General features: G+C 44.9%; 1 protein-coding gene across 3 annotated transcripts in view; it reads right to left on the bottom strand.

Annotated features, from left to right (window-relative positions):
• The window catches only part of Gpbp1 (GC-rich promoter binding protein 1), a 57,531-nt gene extending 48,950 nt beyond the window's left edge, over positions 1-8,581 (bottom strand). For 2 of the 3 annotated variants that reach the window (XM_042690744.1, XM_042690742.1), the window contains exons 1-2: positions 8,183-8,581; positions 5,958-6,898 (exon numbers count right to left, since the gene is read on the bottom strand). The gene's annotated coding sequence lies outside the window, so the exon portion shown is untranslated. The remainder of the gene's footprint in view (positions 1-5,957; positions 6,899-8,182) is intronic. The other variant, XM_042690743.1, reaches the window with a different exon arrangement.
• Between the last annotated feature and the right edge of the window lie 10,195 nt (positions 8,582-18,776).

An 18,776-nucleotide genomic window follows, 5' to 3' on the forward strand; every position in this document is an offset into this window, starting at 1 on the left:
GAGGCAGTGTAAGTATGGCATTTGTGATGATCCCCACCAAAAAAAAAAAAAAAAAAAATCAAGGTGTATGAGTTACTATTCACTGGCAGAAAAGTTCCTTCTATTGTCTAGCCTCAGTCCCTCCTGCTGCAGGAAACTTACACTCTCTCCTGAGCCTCTTTCCCTTAGAAAAGAAAGTTATCCATGGGAACAAAAATTATTGATAAAGGGCAAAACCTCTTGTAAAGAAAAACACCAGTCTAATGCTGACCAGCAGTCAGTCTCAGCCCCTTCCCATCTTTGCTAAAATTTCTTCCTCTCCCAAACTTCACAGGCTGACAGCTTTGCAGTTTACCACAAACTTTGCTGAAGGCCACTGACAACTTTGAGGCTTATCATCAGCTGTACTGAGCTGCTGAACAAGCCAGGAGCTTACAATAAAAATCTTTTCTGTAAAGAAAATTTCAGTGCACCCCCAACCATGGGAATGAGTTTCCGATGTTTTGAGATTTAAAATAGACTACCCCTACCCAAGGTTATGTTTTGACTTTTTGTATTGATAGTATCAGTCATGCTAAGATTGTTTTGCCCATGCTCTTGTGACTCAAGGATATGTTATGCTTCTGTAACCTTGCTTGCTTGCTTCCACCTACATGAAACCCCTTCCTATAAAAATCCCCCATGAAAAGCAAAAGGGGCTGTTCTCTGAAGCTCTGAGAGCTGGAGACAGATGCCATGTGGCTAATAAAAGGCTTCCTGCCAGATTGAGTGCTGATGACTCCTTTCGCTGATCGTGGGTTCAAGTCACCGGCCCTGGAAGTTGGGATACTTCAGTATTGTGGTTCAGAGTAAACTATGGTACTGTTCAATAGACAGCACTTGCCTATTATGGTGAGTGAAGATCATTCCCGGTATCACTATAACTCATAGACACCCACAAAAGCAAAGTGTGTGGAGAACAGAGATGGACAACTGTATATTTAGAGTGCTTTAGAGATTCAGTCAAGATTCCAATTCTAAGTAACTTTCTCCCAGTTTCAGCCTCTCCAAAATCCTAATTTACTTACCTATGTAAGGTATTAGTATTAATAACAATTTTAATATTAGCATTAATATTTAATAGTAATACTATTAGTATTGATAGCAGTGAGATATAGCATTATTCGCATAAGTTATCGATGAAACGTTACGTACAATATTATAATACATAGTATTATTAAGAATTCAATGGGGGGGCTGGGAAGGTGGCTCAGTGGTAGAGTGCTTGCCTTGCATGCCTGAGGCCCTTGGTTCGATTCCTCAGCACCACATAAGCAAAAAGGAAAAAAAAAAGCCGGAAGTGGTGCTGTGGCTCAAGTGGTAGAGCGCTAGCCTTGAGCTGAAGAGCTGACAGTGGGACAGTGCCCAGACCCAGAGTTCAGGCTCCACGACCGGACCCCCAAAAAAAGAATTCAATGGGGGGCTGGGAAGGTGGCTCAGTGGTAGAGCGCTTGCCTTGCATGCATGAGGCCCTGGGTTCGATTCCTCAGCACCACATAAGCAAAAAAGAAAAAAGCCGGAAGTGGCGCTGTGGCTCAAGTGGTAGAGTGCTAGCCAAGAGCTGAGGGACAGCGCCCAGGCCCAGAGTTCAAGCTCCACGACAAACCAAAAAAAAAGAAAAAAAAATTTAAGGTATTCCATGTAAAACAGATGCTAGTGGTTCACACCCATAACCCTAGCTATGCAGGAAGCTAAGATTTAAGGATCAAGGCTAAAAGCCAGCCCAGGAAAACAATTGCACAAATTCGAGAAAGAAATTTATCCACAATTAGCAAGCAAAAGATGGAAGTGGAGATGTGGCTTGAGTGGTACATGGCTTGAGTAGTATAGAACCAGAGTTGAGTGAAGAAGTTAATTCAGGGGCTGGGAAGGTGGCTCAGTGGTAGAGCGCATGCCTTGCATACATGAGGCCCTGGGTTTGAATCCTCAGCAGAAAAAAAAAGGCTGGAAGTGGTGCTGTGGCTCAAGTGGTAGAGCGCTAGCCTTGAGCTAAAGAGCTGAGGGACAGTGCCCAGGCCCAGAGTTCAGGCCCCACGACCGGACCCAAAAAAAAAAAAAGTTAATTCAGAATTGGAGGCCATGACTAAGTACCAGCACACAGGCACATGTGTACATACACACACAAGAGAAGCCATGTAAAATATACAGCAAAACATATGACAGTACCATCATCCATAAATGTCAGCAATAATTATTATTTATAGACCTAGAGTTTGGACAAGCGGGAAAAATCAACAGGGAAAAATTGGGGAAGGGAAACAGTCCTACAATGGTTCTAATTATAAAAGTAATAATGTATACTTTAATAACCAGAAAGTATAAAATATTGAAAATATCAAAACATTCAGGTGAAGTAAATCTGTCCTAGAACTATTGCTGTAAGCAAAGTTCACAAAGTTAAAACTAGTAAAGACGTATTAAAAATTGTGGTTAATGGAGTGATTTATTCAACTATTTGTGAAAACATCCCCAATAGGGTGTTACGTGCTTCTTCTCTATGAATAAAGATCAGGCAGGCCAGGCACCAGTGGCTCACACCTGTAATTCTAGCTACTCAGGAGGTTGAGATCCAAGGATCGCAGTTCAAAGCCAGCCTTGGGCAGGAGAGTCTCTGAGACTCTTATTTTCAATTAACTACCAGAGAACCAACCAGAAGTGGCACTGTGGATCAAGTGATAGAGTACTTGCCTTGAACTGAAGAGCTCAGGGACTGAGCCCAGGCCGAGTTCAAACCCAAAGACCGACAAAAAAAAAAAAAAGGTCATGTAATTCCAGACCAATTTCTTATTCACATTAAAGAATAGACAAGTAACTTGAAGTCAATAAATCAATAAACTGAAATGCATAAAATACAGGCTCTCCCAAGTGGAGAATAGAATGTTCTCACCAATTTGTATGCACTACAAGTGAAATCTGGTAGTATAACGCTATCCATCCCAGCACTGAGGCATGAAGATGGGAGTGAGGCCAGCCTGGGTTTTATGGTTGAGTTGCAGGATAGGCAAGCCTAGCTGCTTAAGGGGAGCCTGTCTCATAATTAAAAATAGAAATACGACAGTGCATACATGAAGCCCTGGGTTCGATTCCTCAGCCCCACATAAAACAGAAAAAAACGGAAGTGGTGCTGTGTCTCAAGCAGTAGAGTGATGGCCTTGAGCAAAACCCAAGCCTGAGTTCAAGCCACAGGACTGGCAAAAAAAAAAAAAAATACTACAAATTGATCTAACTATGAAAATATACACAACCTTAGCTTGTTATGCCAGAGGAGTTGTTAAACTCCCTAATCTCAATTTTAGAGCAGACAATGTCTAAATATGAGTATATGAATACCTAGATCCTTTTACTCTTAATACTTGTTTTGCTCTAAGAAAATAAACAGAATTCAACAGGTGAGTAAAAAAAAAAAAAGCTCTGTCTAGAAATAAATGAACAACTAATAAGGCACCTTGGAAAAAATTTTCAAAAATTACAATGTATCTCAAAAAGATAATTAGATCATGGGCTGGGTATGTGGCTTAGTGGTAGAGTGCTTGCCTAGTATGCATGAAGCCTTGAGTTCAATTCCTCAGCACATAAACAGAAAAAGCCAGACGTGGCGCTGTGGCTCAAGTGGTAGGGTGCTAGCCTTGAGCAAAAGAAGCTCAGGGACAGTGCCCACACCCTGAGTTCAAGCCCCAGGACTAGTTAAAAAAAAAAAAAAAAAATTAGATGGAATAAAATCTAAACTTAGCTGGTGCATTCACCAATGTACTGTTTAAAATATTAGTGAATTCTTGGGGTAGGGGGAGGCTGGGAAGGGAGGTGAAGGGTAAACAAAGGAGGAGGCTGCAATGCTTGGTAAGAAATGTATGCATTATCCTGCCCATGTAATTGTAACCCCTCTGTACAGTATGTTCTCAAATAAAATTAAATTAAATTAAAAAAAAAATATTAGTGAATTCTTTAAAAATAACATTCCTTGGGCTGGGAATGTAGCTTTAGTGGTTAAGTGCTTGCCCTGCAAGCATGAAGCCCTGGGTTCGATTCCTCAGTACCACAGAAACAGAAAAAGCCAGAAGTGGCACTGTGGCTAACATGGTAGAGTGCTAGCCTTGAGCAAAAGAAGCTCAGGGGCAGAGCCTAGGCTCCTCTGAGTTCAAGCCCCAAAACTGGACAAAAAAAAAAAACCACTCTGAATGCCTGCACTTCACTAAAATAAAAGTAGCTAATAGCAACTAAAATCATTCAAACCTGAAAATATACAAGTATCATTACAAGTTTCTCATTTGTCAAATAGATTTCTATTACAGCAGTTCTTAAAAAGGCACACATTGAATGGCGCTGTGACTCAAGTGGTAAGGCACTATCCATGAGCTGAAGAGCTGAGGGACAGTGCCCAGAGTTCAAGCCCCACAACCAACGTAAAAAAAAAAAAAAATGCATACATTGCTTATAAACTTGTCAGTATAACATTACTAATAGAAAAAAAGGTTTTTTTGGTCAGTTGGGGGACTTGAGCTCAGGGCCTGGGTGCTGTCCCTGAGCTTTTCTGCTTTTGTGCTCAAGGCTAATACTCTACTTGAGCCACAGTGCCACTTCTGGTTTTCTGGTGGTTAATTGGATATAAAGAGTCTCACGGACTTTCCTGCCCCTCATAGCTCTGAACCGTAATCCTCAGATCTCAGCCTCCTGAGTAGCTGAATTACAGGCATGAGCCACAAGTGCCTGACTGGAAAAAAAAAGTTTTTAATTCAGTTTACTCAGTTCCTATTTATTGCTTGGCAATGAGTTTTCTTTTTGAAGTTAAAAACTTCATCTGAATGCAAAACCACTTCAACAAATTGCTTCAAAAACTTAATTTCTATGTTAGAATAGGCTGCAACTTAAACTAAGCTTTTTTTAAAAAAAAATGTATCAGGTTAAAAATCAAATACCTTATTATAACACAGGTTTTTGGTTGTTTTTTTTTTGGTCAGTTGTGGGGCCTGAACTCTGGGCCTGGGCACTATCTCTCAGCCCTTCAGCTCAAGGCTAGCACCCTACCACTTGAGCCACAGCGCCACTTCCAGCTTTTTCTGTTTATGTGGTTCTGAGGAATCAAACCCAGGATCTCGTGCATGCAAGATAAGCACTCTACCACTGAGCAATCTTCCTAGCTCCTTATAACACGTTTTAAAGAACTACAAATCCAAACCTGAGTGCTCTATGGGCAACGCAGTCTACATATACATTTAAAAGGCAAACTTCAATCAACATGCATACTTTTAAAATGTTAAGTCAACCTGGGAGCAAGGAAAGGGCTGATATTGTCCAAGAAGAAATTTACTCTTTACCTGACTTATGTAACCATAATCCTTCTGTCCGTCACCTTTATTATCACAAAAAGTTTTTAAAGTAAAAAACAAAAAAGCAAAATAGCTAACCATCATATCAATCTATAAAGCCTACAGTAAATACCGACAAGATGGACTGAGCTTTTTTTTTTTTTTCTTTAAAAGTAAAAAACTTGTAGCCAGGCGCCAGAGGCTCACGCCTGTTATCCTAGCTACTCAGGAGGCTGAGACAGTCAAAGCCACAGGGGCAGGAAAGTCCCCAAGAAACAATCAGAAAGCCGGAAGTGGCACTGTGGCTCAAGTGGTTGAGTGCTAGCCTTGAACTGATGAGCTGAAAAACAGTGCCCAGGCCCAGAGTTCAAGCCCCGTGACCAACAAAAAATAAATTTAAAAAACTTGTAACTTAGAACTGTTACAAATTTGAAATATTCTTAAGCCTTAAAATTATTTTTTCTGCATTTCAGTTTATTCAAACTATGGTTAATGATTATTTTCACACTTTCCAGGAAACTGAAGCCAAGCAATATTATTGCAAGAAACTGAAAGCTTTCCAAGAATAATAGGTTAAATTTGATTCTCGTTAGTTTACAAATGAAGATTTGATTTGCTCACCATAACAGTACTTACAAATTCCAACAGGACTGCACAGGAAGGTGTTGTTTTCTCTATTATCTTTATGTTTTCCAGTTTGTTTTTTGATTTTGTATCCTCTGAAATATCCAAGTTCTTTGAAGATACTTAACCTATGACTATTTGACATAGAGTTTTTCAAGTCAGCTACCCATACTTCTGTTTTAAAGTTTTCATATGGCTATCTCCAGAATTAGCCAAGTTCCTTGGGTTTAAGAACAAAGTCTTCTTTATTATTCCATGTACTTGTCACTGTTGTACTTATCCACTCCAGATGAAAATATCCAACTTATAAGCCAAGAAGTACAAATAAAAAAGAAAATTTCACATCTGAGGAATATTTCTCAACACCAGCATATACAAATAGCTATCTCAACACTACCATGCTGGTGCAAAACTGTAACATCTTAAATTTCCACGTAAATAAAAGATAGAAAGAAAAAAACTCTGTATTCTTTCAATGTCTTCATTTAGAAAAGTTGTCCCATTGTGACATGAAAAGGGCTAAGGTCAAAAATTCCTAAAACTTTCAATAAAGGTAAAAATAAACTGCCATGAAACTTCAGCAATAAACAGTAATTTGAAAATGCTGAATCTACTCAGTATACACATCAAACATCTTACAGTCTGGGCTGAAGAACAGTTAACGGGGAAGGGGGGTGGGGGGGGAGACAAAAAAATACCACCAGCTGAAAAACTTTAACCGGTTATATAATCCATGTGAACCAAAATAATGAAGAAATGACTGGGTCTCTTTAGCTTGTTGAATTTGTTCACTACTATCAATTCACTTCAGAGATGGTTCTTGCCAATTTTTATTAAACTTCTGGGGCAAAATTATCCAAAAACATTGTAATTCCAAAATGGCCACTTGAAATATCCGGGGCCTTTTACACAAAACCTAGAAGATGATCTTCTTATCTGAATAATTCAATCACCTGTGAAAGTTACAGAAAACAGAACAAAACAAAACTTGGATTACACAGAGTTTTGATTTTGAGCTAAAATATCAACCCCCCCTCCGCCCCCACCTTGGAAGGTCAACCTCTGGAAATTCTCTTCTGAATATGCAAGCCTACAGGAGCCTAGAAAAGGGTTTGTTTATGCCCTAACAAGCACTCAATCACAAGTCTACTAAATGAAAAAGACTTCGGAGTGAAGGGGTGGAAACCAGCTGGGCGATGGTATCGCGCAGGACAAGCACTGCTTGGAACTGGGAACACGAGGTGGACCTACCACAGGGAGATTTATAGGAGCAAAAGTGAACTTTCTTGAGTAAATTGCTAAAACTAAGAAGCTGGCACCCAATCCTTCGTAAAGATCGCCCCTAGTTCGGTCCAACATTCCGCAGGAAAACAAGCAGGACAGGTAGGTGTGCTGGGCCCGGAGCACACAACTTAGGGGGGGAGAGAGAGAGAGAGAATACCAGAGAGACGCTCCGTCCGAATTCGGACTCTAACAGGCCGGAGAGGTGGGGAGAGGCGCGGAGCGGAGCCAGGACGCTTCGGAGCTTCACCGGAGGGCCAGACCTCCCCGCCCCCGGGGGCAGCGAGGGGACGGACCGGGAGCAGGTTCCCATTTCCTCCAATTAAGAAAACAGGTTTCTCCAAAACTGAGGGTGTGGGAGGAACCGGGCCCGACTCGTAAACCACACGGGAAGAATGGCTGTCTCCCCGAAAGGAAGAAACAAGTCTCCTCAGACCGCCGCCCCCCCACCCCCGGCCAGGAGGGACGAGGCGGTCCCCGCCGCGACCCGCGGCGGCACGGGCGGGGAGAGCGGGAGCGCCGGCCGCCGAGGAAGCAACCGAAGGCCCCAAGTCGGCCTCGACCCCCTCAGCCCGGGCTGGGGGGTGGGGGGGAGCGGCCCGGGCGGCGGGCGCGTGCGAGAGGCCTGCGAGAGGAAGCCCGAGCCTGGGAGGGCGCCCGGCCCGCTCCCGGCCTCCGCCAGACACCCCCCCCCCACGGCCGCCGGGGCGCAGCCGCCCGCGCCCTCCCCGCAACCGCCACCTCCGCCCCGCCGGGCCGAGTCCACACCGAGGGCGGCCTCCCCGCGCCGCCCGCCCCTCCGCTCCGAGCGCCCCGCACCCCCCCCCCGCCGGCGGACAGCCTCGCACCTCGCGCCGCCAACGCCGCTCCCGACCCCTCAAGCCCCAACGCCGCACGGGCGCCCCCCCCCCCGCCCGCTCCCGGACTCCGGCGAGGAGCGCGGAGGCCGTCGTTACCTTCCGCCCCACCAGAGGTGCCCCTGGCCTGGGGGTGCCGTTGCGCGCGATCCCGGGAGGAGGTTTTCGGTACTTTGAATAATCCCCTTTTGCCGCTTTTCCCTCCCCCACAACCAGTCTCAGTCCCAAAATGGCGCCGACCCGATCCGCAATGTTCTGGGCCAAGTCTCGCGAGATCGTGGAAAGTGGTGAGGCGGGGAAGAAACTAGAGGGGTTGAGAAAAGGAGGGAAGGCGGGGCGAGGAGACCGAGGAGGGAGAAAGGGTGTGGAAGAAACAGTGAGAACGAACCTACTGGGCGGGGCAGCAGGAGGAGCGCCTCCACCGGAGAACCTTCTGGCCCAAGCAACTGCTCACGCCCCGGTCAGAGAAGCTCCGCCTTCTACGTCGGCGGCGGGGGACGGGGAAAGGGGCGTGGCTACGTCTGGAGGCGGGGCTTCTAGGAGGCTCTGGAGGCCAGGACGCGCGGGGGGCGGTGGCTCCACGTGGTGACGTCAGGAGCAGCTGGAGTCGGGGATTACCCCCTGCTGCTGACGTGAAGCTAGTGAACAATCGGGAACGTTCGGTGGAAGGGGGAATTCCCCGCCGCTCTCAGAGGAGCCCCTCCTCCCGCCCCTCCCCTGCCGGATTCCACTCCGAGCCCCGGCTGGTGGGGGCCTCCGGGAGGGCGCCAGGGAGCGCGGCGCGGGCGGCCGTCGCGGGTGCGGCGCGTGCCGCTGCGTCCTCCCCGGCGCGGAGCTCTTGAACAGCCGCGGCGCGCGCCGCTCGCCGTCCGCAGCTCCGGGTCCGGGTGAATCGGAGACCCGCGCACGGCGCGTGTGCACAGCCCCGCGCGGGCGGAGCGCCGACCGGACTTGGGCCCGGCGCCATTGGGCGCCCGGGAGCCGTAAAGCCAGCAACGTGTGCAAATCGGGAACGTGTCAAGCCTCGGCCCCGGGGAGGACGGCCGGTGGGCGGCGGACGCGGACGCGCCGGGGCCCGAGCCCAGGCTCCCCGAGGCCGCCCGGCTGCTCGGGTCTGGTCCCGGAGACCACCCTTCTCGTTTCTTCTGCTCGGGGAGAGTTACTCCCGCAACCCGAAGACTTTATTGTTGCCGTGGAAACTAAATAAACGTGGCGGATTGCGTCTCTCTTCACCGGCATCGCTGGACACTCACTTTGAAACCTCGGGAGCCGGCATTCCCGGGAAGAGGAAAGCAGCCGGTGTTTACCGGGGAGGACGGGAGGCGACGAGCGGAGAAACGAAAAATAGCTGGCCCTCGGATTCCTCGGCAAACCCGATCCTCTTGCCCGACGCCTGCTGGGTGTGCAGTGCCGCGCAGCGCTCGGAAAGCCGGGCCGACGGCTCACGCGTGGACGTTAGTCCCGACGCGCCGGCGCCCGTTTTGGGGAATGAACAAATGCCCCGCCGGGCACAACGAGCAGTAAATGACACTGGGCTGGTGTTTCGTTTTGTTTTGTTTTTCAATCTCTGAGTTATTTTGCAGGTAGGGAAACTGGTCTTTAATGTGGAAGTTGGCCGCTCTATTCAGCAGTACCAGGAACAACGTTTATAACATGCATTCCTCCACATCACGTTGCACCCATACAAGTAACATACGAGGAGAGAATGCATGCTATTTCTAAGCATGATGTCAACCCGGGACACACAGGAAAAAATAGTCTGATCAAAACAACTTGGTGCATTTCCTATGACCAAAGCCATTATGAAATTGAAAAACTAATAATGAAATGGAGAAAAAATTGTAACATGTACAAGAAACTGTTTTTGGTTATACATGCTGCATACTATTCTCAGCATCTAATTTTGATATGTTATATGTATATAATTTTTATTATTAAGGTGATGCACAGAGGGGTTACATATGACAGGTAAACTACGTTTCTTTTTGTACAATGTCACCCCTTCCCTTGCTGTCTCCCAGTTTTTCCCTTCCATCCCACCCTTAAGTTTGTATAGTTCATTTTCCACGTAGTCTCTAGTGAGTACCATTGCTGCATTGGCTCACCCTGTGTCCTTCCATTTCTGTGCTCCGTCTTACCTTTCTAAAGACAGATAAGACAAAAAAATAACAACGGGAAAAAAACTCATTTCCATATCCTGAAATTTATTTTTCTAATTCTTGTAGAGTTCATATACAGAGGAGTGTAGTCGCATGTATCGGGTAATGAGTAATGAGTACTTTTTTTTTTTTAACCATGACTCTCCTTCTGCTTCTCTCTCTCTCCTGGAGTTTATTTCAACATGTATTATATGATTAGAGGCAACCAGACCCATCAACTTTTAAAATGTCAAATGATGGGCTAGGAAGTTGGCTCAGTGATAGAGTGCTTGCCTCCCATGCATGAGGCCCTGGATTCAATTCCTCAGCACTACATAAGCAGAAAAAAGCCAGAGGTGGTGCTGTGGCTCAAGTGGTAGGGTGCTAGCCTTGAGCTGAAGACAGAGGGACAGCACCCAGGCCCAGAGTTCAGCCCCCATGACAGACCCCCCCCCAAAAAAAGTCAAATGATGTAACTGGGTGCAGATGGCTCATGTCTGTAATCCTAGCTACTCAGGAAACTCAGAGCCGAGGATCCCAGTTCAAAGCCAGCCAAGGCAGGAAAGTCCATGGGACTCATCTCCAATTACCCACCAAAAATCTAGAAGTGAGTTATGTCTCAAGTGGTAGAGTGCTAGCCTTGAGCTGAAGAACTCAGGGACAGTGCCCAGGCCCAGAGTTCAAGCTCCATGACCAAAACAACAACAACAACAAAAACCACTATTAAGAACATACTTATGTTAGACACTAGTGGTTCACACTTGTAATTCCACCTACTCAGGAGGCTGAGATCTGAGGATTATGGTACAAAGCAGCCAAGGTAGGAAAGTCTTGTCTCCAGTCAGCCACTAAAGTTCAACTGAGGCTCACTTGGTGAAGCACTAGCCTTAAGCAAAAAATAAAAGCTCAGGGTTGGCACCCAAATCCTGAGTTCAAGCCCCAGAACTAGCACATGCACACAAAATCAAAATACTTGAGGAATGTATTATTGGCTTTTTTTTTTTTGTCAGACATGGGGCTTGATCTCTGGGCCTGGGTGCCGTCCCTCAGCTATTCAGCTCAAGGCTAGCTCTCTACCTCTTGAGCTACAATGCCACTTCTGGCTTTCTGGTGGTTAATTGGTCATTAGAATCTCACGGACTTTCCTGCCCAGGATGCCTTTGAACCATGATGTTCAGATCTCAGCCTTCTGATTAGCTAGGATTACAGGCACGAGCCACCAGCACCCAGCTAATTCCTAGTTTAGAAGGCTGAGAGCTAAGGATCTCAGTTCAAAGCCAGACTGAGCAGGAAAAGTCCATGAAACTTTCTTCCAATTAACTATCAAAAAAGGAAGAAGTAGAGCTGTGGCTGTGGTTCAAGTGGCAGAGTGCTAGACTTTAGCACAGGGACAGCACTCAGGCCCTGAATTCAAGTCTCAGTACTAGCACAAAAACAAACAAAAAAAAAACAGTGAAAAGCAGAGTTAGTGTCCACGCCTCAAGGAGTACAGAATCAGCCTAACAAATTTAAAGTCTTGAGTTCAAACACCATTACCTCCTCAGCTCCCAAAAGAGATTAAAAGCCTAGATGAAGTTATAAGAAATGTTAAGAATGGGGGCTGGGAAGGTGGCTCAGTGGTAGAGTGCTTGCCTTGCATGCATGAGCCCCTGGGTTCGATTCCCCAGCACCACATAAGCAAAAAAGAAAAAAGCCAGAAGTGGCGCTGTGGCTCAAGTGGTAGAGCGCTAGCCTTGAGCTGAAGAGCTGAGGGACAGCGCCCAGGCCCAGAGTTCAGGCCCACGACCGGACCCAAAAAAAAAAAAAGAAATGTTAAGAATGGAACTATGATACATAGCAGCCATGAGTCCTGGGAAAACATAAAGGAAACCTAAAACAGGATAGGCTTAGAAGGTCTGTGAAGAGAACACAGTTTTTTTATCTAGAATAGATAGCCCACCAGGGTCACGAAATATCATATGGTGGGGTTTTTTTTTGAGGACTCTACTCTCCTAAGTATTAATATAGACTTCATTCCAGCCTAAAGCGTGTCAAGGAATGTCTAAAACTGCAGACCTTTACCTTACCTACCCAAGTCAGAATCCATGCCCTAGATGTAAGTCTATTGGAACTCAGTAAACCTTCCCCAAGCTTGAGACAGAGATTGCCCCATGAGCTGGTCTTGGGAAGGGACTTAATGCTCAAAACCCTTTTTACTTCAATAAAAACTTATATCTGAGTAAAAATAATTGCCATTCTTACAGGACAGACTTCATTCTATGGGATATGTATTCTTTTCCTAAGAAATTTTCCTGCTACTTATGTTCCTACTCAGGAGGCTGAGATCTGAGGATCAAGGTTCAAAGCCAATCCAGGGGGCTGGGAAGGTGGCTCCGCAGTAGAGTGCTTGCCTTGCATGCATGAGGCCCTGGGTTTGATTCCTTAGCACCACGTAAGCAGAAAAAGCCAGAAGTGGCGCTGTGGCTCAAGTGGTAGAGTGCTAGCCTTGAGCTGAAGAGCTGAGGGACAGTGCCCAGGCCGAGTTCAGGTCCCACAACTGACCATAAAAAAAAAAAAAAAAAAAACACCAAAAAAAACCTGCCTTATAATACCGTAATTAACAAAAAAAAAAAAAAAAAAAAGCCAATCCAGGCAGGAAAGTTCATGATACTCTTATTTCCAATTAACCACCAAAATCCCAAAAGTGGAGCTGTGGCTGAAATGGTAAAATAGTGAGCAAAAAAAAAAAAATTAAGGGATTTTGTATTGTTGAGTACTTTGGAGAAACAAGGAAACAACAGTAAATAAAACAGAAAAAAATCTTTAAAAAAAAATCCTAAACGCAGGCCCTGATTTCAAGCCCCCTGGCCCCAGAATCACACGCGTGCATGCATGCGCGAACACACACACACAATCTAAAAGTAGTGACTCATTCATAGTATCCTATAGTTTCAGCCATGGTTTAAATTCTCTAATTTTTGTTAGTAAAATGCTTGCCTCTCCCTCCTTTAGTCTTTTTTTTTTTGAACCGCGCACTCTACTTCTCAGAATTTTCCTTGTTTTTGAATATTCTATGCCAGTATTGTTTCCTTTAACAAGATTGTCATTCTTTTTACTTTCCAGATTCTAACTTCTTATCCCAAAAGATCCTCTTCAAGTAACTTTCTGTCTGATAAGGCCTGTATTTTCTGTACTTTCACATGGATTTTACTCCAATTTATACGGCTGTTTTATCTGTTTGTTCTCTTTTGTATCTTCCTTTCAGATAGGGAGACTATGGTTCAGAACACTGTTCTCTTTATATTTCAGCCCTAAACCAAAGCTCAATCCATAGTAGGCTTTAACACATTTAAGTTTGTTTTTTCCAGACAGGATAACATAGCTAAGAATGGCTTGGAAATTACTGTTCTCTTGCTCTTCTTGTCAAATGCTGCGATTACAGCCATGTATCCCCACATCTGGCTAATCAACTGAGTTTTACTGAGTGTTTGTTGAGGCTCATATTTATGAAATCATCTAGAACCCACTCATTTCCTCTTCCCATACACCAACACATCTGATTAGTCACTAAGGTCATTGATTAGGTACAGAGTGTCTCTTGATGATTTATTTCACTGTGATGGTTGTGGCTGTCCATAGATGTTGGGAAAATGGAGGAGAATGGAAAAGGCATAGGTGGGACTTGATCATCAACAGGTGAGGACTGTTTATTGAGGACCAGCGAGGGACACAGACCTTCCCTCGGGTTTAGAGTTTGTGCAAGGGACTGGATTTGGGGTGGGCGTCTATAGGGCTTAACAAGGAAGCAGAAGGTTTAAAAAAAATGGGCTATGGTCTCCTTGGGATCAAGGGCAATGTCCTTGGCCAGTGGAATGCTGGGGTGTGGGGGCTGTTGTGCCCTGGGGGACAAGGTTGGAATGACCTGCCTGTCCGAGCATGTGAGCAAATACCTGGTGCTTTGCTTGACCCTGGGGAAAAGGCAGGACTCAGTCCTTCAATAGATAATCCAAATGGAGGCACAAATGTCTTACTTGGAGAAAAATCAGAAACACAGAGACTTTCTCTTTGGTAGTCTTAAAAATATTTGCACATGCCTCTTAGTTTCTGACAAGTTTCACAATTTTGTACTGCTGATTACTGGGTCCCTCTTCTCAGGAAGCCTCAAAATGAAAGAACTATGCTTGTCTGGTACTGTGCTACATTCCCACCACAAGCACACAGTAAGCACTTGATAAAGACTACCTGGGAGAATGAGTGAATGATTAGTGAAGATAAAATACTTAAAAGAGAAATGTTTAAAAAATAACCCTGCCCTACAAGAAATAAAAAGTCCATGGGCTGGGGGTGTGGTTTGTGGTAGCCTACATTGACTAGCATGCATGAAGCCCTGGGTTTGATTCCTCAGTACCACATAAACAGAAAATGCTGGAAGTGGTACTCTGGCTCAAGTGGTAGAGTGCTATCCTTGAGCAAAAGAAGTTCAGGGACAGCATCCAGGCCCAGAGTTCAAGCCCCAGGTCTGGCAAAAGAAAAAAGAAAAGAAAAAAAAGAAGAAAGCCCTGACATCAATGACTCCTGCCTGTAATCCTAGCTAGTAAGGTGGCTGAGATCTGAAGGTCACAGTTCAAAGCCATCCAGGGCAAAAAGGCTATGAGACTCTTCTCTCCAATTAACTATGAACAAAGCCAGAAGTAGAGCTGTAGTTCAAGAGTCAGAACAACTAGCCTTGAGCCAAAAAGCTCAGGATCAGTGCCTAGAGCTAGAGTTCAAGCAGCACCAGCCCTCAAAAAAAGAAAAGAAAGAAAAAAAATTTTTAAAGGCTTAAAAAAATGTCATCTATTTTGAAATGTACTCCAGGAAATGGAAACAAAAGGTTTTTCATTTCTTTGTTGCTGTTTTTGTTTTTTCTTTTTGTCTTATCTGTTTTTGAGACCTAAGTAGGGGAGGGGGGGAATAGAAATGGAGGGACATAGGGTGAACAAATGCAGCAGTGGTACTCACTAGACACTGTTTTAATATAGGGTTGGAGCTGGGCTCCTGTGGCTCACATCTGTAATCCTAGTTACTCAGGAGGCTGAGATGTGAGGATCATGGTTCAAAGCCAGCCCTGGCAAGAGACTCCGTGGGACTTTTGTTTTTGTTTTCGGTTATGGGGCTTGAACTCTGGGCCTGGGCACTGTCCTTCAGCTCTTCAGCTCAAGGCTAGTGCTCTACCACTTGAGCCACAGTGCTACTTCTGGTTTTCTGGTGGTTAATTGGACATAAGAGTCTCACGGACTTTCCTACCCAGGCTGGTTTTGAACCACAATCCTCAGATCTTAGCCTCCTGATTAGCTAGGATCACAGGTGTGAAGCACTGGTGCCCAACACTGTGAGACTCTTATCTCCAACTAACCGCTAGAAAACTGTAAGTGGTGTTGTGGCTCAAGTGGTAAAGGGCTCGCCTTGAGTTGAAGAGCTCAGGGACAGCGCCCAGACCCAGAGTTCAAGGCCCAAGACTGGAAAAAAAAATACGGGATATGGGAAGGGAAACCTGGGAGAGAGTGAAGGAAGGGGTTCCATTGTCCAGTACTCTTTACCTAATTTATGCAACACCTTGATAATAATATTTTTTAATGTGTCTGTCAAGAGTTCCAGAGGAAGGGGCCTTCAAGTTAGAAGGTTGTTGTGTAACCAAAGACACAAGGATAAAGAAAGCATTTACAAATATGAACCAGAAGGACAAGGCTGGAGAACCATGAGACCACACCCTGGCCCTTGAGTGCAGAGATAGACATTTAGTCTTCAGGCTTTGGAGAACCATTTTGTTTTGAGCAAGGAAGTCATAAGATTGGACGGATACTTTAGACAAGGCTTTCTCTTGAGACTCAGGAAAATCAATACGAAAAATGAGATTCTAGCTGGGCACTGGTGGCTCCCACCTATAATCCTATCTTCTTGAAGGTTGAGATCTGAAGATCTCAGGTGGTTCAAAACCAGCCTGGGACATCGGGTGGCAGTGGCTCATACCTGTAATGCTAGCTACTCTTGGGGCTGAGATCTAAAGATCAAGGTTCAAAGCCAGCCCAGGCAGAAAAGTCTCCAGGAGACTCTTGTCTCCAATTAACCACTCAAAAAACCAGAAGTGGCACTGTTGCTCAAGTGGTAGAGTGTTAGCTTTGAGCACAAAGAGGTTCAAGGACAATGCCCAGACCCTGAGCTCAAGCCCCTCAACTAATTAAAAAAAAGGAAGGAAGGAAGGAAGGAAGGAACTGAGATTTTAGGAAAGGAAATAAGAGGCTATGTAGTAATCTTGGTGAAAAATAATGGGATTTAGGACTGCCTAGGCCCCTTTTCCATTGCATACCTTTCTCCTTTGTGAAGGTCATCATAAAAATAGTTGTTGTTGTTTTTATTGGTTTGCTTAAGGCTACACTGTATCTCGGTGAATCTCTTCAAGTTTTCTGGTAGTAAATTAGAGATAAGAGTCTCTCAGTCTTTCCTCTTGGTGGGGGGGGGGGGACAATGGCTTCTGTTTTGTTTTGTTTTGTTTTTTTGGTCGGTCGTGGGACTTGAACTCTGGGACTGGGCGCTGTCCCTGTGCTCTTCAGCTCAAGACAAGCACTCTACCGCTTAAGCCACAGTGCCACTTCTGGTTTTCTAGTGGTTTATTGGAGATAAGAGTCTCATGGACTTTCCTGCCTGGTCTGGCTGTGAACCGTGATCCTCAGATCTCAGCCTCTTGAGTAGCTAGAATTACAGGCGTGAGCCACCGTCGCCCAGCTCTGTTTGGGATGGCTTCTAATCTTCTTCTTTTGTGTGTGTGTGTGTGTGTTTGTTTTTGGGATTTTTTTTTTATTTTTATTTTTTGTGAACATACTGTACAGAGGGGTTACAATTACATGGGCAAGATAATGAGTACATTTCTTATCAAGCATTGCAGCCTCCTCCTTTGTTTACTCTTCACATCCCTTCCCAGCCTCCCCCCGCCCCCCCCCACCCAATCTCCCCCCACATACACCAAAGTTGTAAAGTTCGTTTTCCACATGACAACTTGTACTTCTCATAGTTGCAACGGGTCCACCTGTATCCTTAAACGACTTGTTTTTCCCCATCTCCTCCACAAATTATACCAACATCAAATATAGTGAAAGCAGGGGTTATACTGTGGGGGAGGGACATACAAAGCAACAAAGAAATAATCTTTTTTTTTTTTTGGTCCGATTGTGGGGCCTGAACTCTGGGCCTGGGCGCTGTCCCTCAGCTCTTCAGCTCAAGGCTAGCGGTCTACCACTTGAGCCACAGCGCCACTCCCGGCTTTTTTTTCTTTTTGCTTATGTGGTGCTGAGGATTCGAACCCAGGGCCTCAGGCATGCAAGGCAAGCGCTCTATCACTGAGCCACCTTCCCAGCCCAAGAAATAATCTTATAAATGAGTTAGAAACAAATGCATGAAAGAAAAAAACATTTAAATACATATCTAAGGGTTCGTTTTCCTAACATCAGCTTATCTGACCTTTTCTGCTTGACTCATACATTTACTAGATATTGCAAATAAGGGAAACCATGGGACCTGTGTTTCTTTGGGCTTGGCTTACTTCATTTAATATAGCTGGGAAGGTGGCTCAGTGGTAGAGCAGCTTCTAATTTTGATCCTCCTTTGTCACCCTCTGGTGAGCCACAGACACCCATATGGATCACGAGTGCTTTCCTACCTTCTCCCAGCAACTCTTACAAGCTTTCAGGTTTCAGCCTAAGTTTCTAAAGATGTCTTTATTCCTTTGGATAATTGAAATAGAAGAAACCTTTCTCAGAAACTTTCCTCCATGGTGCCCAACTTGTCCAAGGAAGTAATTTTTTATTTCTTTCATGTAAGCAATAGTCCTAACATCTTACATTTTTCCTTGTAGAATCAATCATTATTATAAACCAAGTGTGTGTGTCTGCATGAGTGTGTGGTACTAGAGCTCCAACTCAATACTATGTCTTGACTTTTTCCACGCAAGGCTGGTCCTCTACACTTGAGCCATACCTTCACTTCCAGCTTTTTGCTGGTTAATTGGAGATAAGAGTCTTAATGGGCTTTTCTGCTTGAGCTGGCTTCAAATCTACCTTTACCACTATCCTCAGATATCAGCCTCCTAAGTAGCTAAAATTACAGGTGTGAGCTACAAGGTCAAGCTTAAAATATTATTTATAATGTTATTAGTTTGGTATCTGCCTCACCTACTGGACTCTGGGTGGTCTCATGAGGACCTGAATGAGTGAATGAATAAATGAATAGCTGGAAGAGGTACCAGTACACATACACACACACACACACACACACACACACACACACACACACACACACGGAGTAGTTCAGTTTGGGACAAGTAATGAGTATGAATTTCAGACTACAAACTTAAGTGGACAAAAAATAAAATTCAGTTAAATTTCTATAATTAACACTATATGCTAGTGGAAATTACTGTCAATTTCAGAGCTATCCCCCTTGGCTAAGGTTGTTGGAGAAAAGGTAGTTTATGTGATTTGAAGGATTCTGAATAGGAGAGGGTTTCTATTCATCTATCAGTTTTAGAATCTATGAAGAGATCA

The sequence above is a fragment of the Dipodomys spectabilis genome, unplaced genomic scaffold (genome assembly GCF_019054845.1).
Source record: "Dipodomys spectabilis isolate Male_0828 unplaced genomic scaffold, ASM1905484v1 ptg000140l, whole genome shotgun sequence".
Taxonomy (NCBI): domain Eukaryota; kingdom Metazoa; phylum Chordata; class Mammalia; order Rodentia; family Heteromyidae; genus Dipodomys; species Dipodomys spectabilis.